This window comes from Mesoplodon densirostris, chromosome 8, assembly GCF_025265405.1.
Source record: "Mesoplodon densirostris isolate mMesDen1 chromosome 8, mMesDen1 primary haplotype, whole genome shotgun sequence".
Lineage (NCBI taxonomy): Eukaryota > Metazoa > Chordata > Mammalia > Artiodactyla > Ziphiidae > Mesoplodon > Mesoplodon densirostris.
In genome coordinates, this window is record NC_082668.1 from 32,651,729 (window position 1) to 32,653,394 (window position 1,666).

The 1,666-nt window shown below is 46.5% G+C and overlaps 1 pseudogene; it reads left to right on the forward strand.

The window, feature by feature from the left end:
* Positions 1–295: 295 nt before the first annotated feature.
* On the forward strand, positions 296–888 carry LOC132495242 (large ribosomal subunit protein uL13-like; annotated as a pseudogene).
* The last annotated feature ends 778 nt before the right edge of the window (positions 889–1,666 follow it).

The window sequence follows — 1,666 nt, forward strand, 5'->3', positions numbered from 1 at the left end:
CCAAACCCAGTACCCCTTTCCATTTTCAATCCAGAAGCTATTGGACATTTCTATATTTAACTCTTCTTGCTCTACTCATCTCAACTGACCCAAAGTATTACTTGTAACTTCCTACTCCTTTACAAGATTGAGAGCGTCTAAGAAAAGCAGATGCTGTATTCTGCTTACTTACTATTGTATTCTTCGTAGTCCTTAGCATGATGAAAAAAAAGTCAATAAAATGGACTTACTGAAAATTAAAAACTCCTGCCCATTGAAAGACATCATTGAGTGCTTTCCTAGGCAGCTACCGAAGATGGCGGAGGGGCAGGTCCTGGTGCTCAATGGGCAAGGCCATCTCCTGGGCCACCTGGCGGCCATGATGGCCAAGCAGGTGCTTCTGGGTCGAAAGGTGATGGTTGTGCGGCTGTGAGGGCATCAGCATTTATGGAAATTTCTGTAGAAACAAGTTGAAGTACCTGGTATTCCTCTGCAAGCGGATGGACACCAACCCCTCTGAGCCCCCAGCCACGTCTTCTGGCGGACAGTGCGAGGCATGCTGCCCCACAGGACCAAGTGAGGCCAGGCCGCTCGGGACCGCCTCAAGGTGTTTGATGGGATCCTGCACCCTATGACAAGAAAAAGCGGATGGTGGTTCCTGCCGCCCTTAAGGTTGTGTGATTGAAGCCTGTGCGGAAGTTTGCCTACCTAGGGAGGCTGGCTCGTGAGGTTGGCTGGAAGTACCAGGCAGTAACAGCCACCCTGGAGGAGAAGAGAAAGGAGAAGGCCAAGATCCACTATTGGAAAAAGAAGCAACTCCTGAGGCTACGGAAGCAGGCTGAAAAGAACAGAGAGAAGAAAACTGACAAATTCACAGAGGTCCTCAAGACCCATGGATTCTTAATCTGAGCCCAATAAAATTGACTGTTTATTCTTCATGCTTGGCCTGGCCTGCTCTTCCTCCATTGCCACCCTAGGATGTGGGGGACCCCCAGGGGCTGCCATCCAGGTGCCACAGGCAGCCTGAGGCTTAGAAGACTGGATATAGTGAAGCGACCTTAGTCACTGCTGTTTAAGAAAGGCCATTTTAAAAGAGTAGACAGTTATAAGGGCTGTGCAGGCAGAATTTGCCTGTGACCTATTCATTCATGAGAGTTTTAGGACATGGACAGTTGGAACAACCCCTGCTATTGCAATATTGGCAAAAGTGAGCTGGAAGACCTAATTGGAAGGGACCCCTGCATCGCTTACAGGGAGTCTGTGTAAGTGTCCCACATGGTCAGTACTATACTCTGCAGCTGTTAGGATGTGAGAGAATGCTTGGGCAGCATGAGTCTGGGGTTCTAAAAGGTGTTTATGGAAGGGAAGTACGGCCCAAGGGTTTACAGGCATTGCCCTTGTGTCTTCCCTATATTTTGTGATCGAAAACTAATAAATTATATTTAAAGAAAAAAGAAAAAGAAAAAGAAAGACATCATTGAGTAGCGGGGCAAAATTAGTTGGGATTTCTGCTTCCAGCAATGTCAAAATAACAGGGACTAGGTTTACCCGCCTTCCTAAAACAACTTTAAAAATCTGGATAAAATATATGGCACAATGGTTATTAAGATTTGGACAACAAACAATGAAAGACAGTGAACCCTGAGAGATGGGAAATAAATGCAGTGAACACTACGTTTGCCTTGAT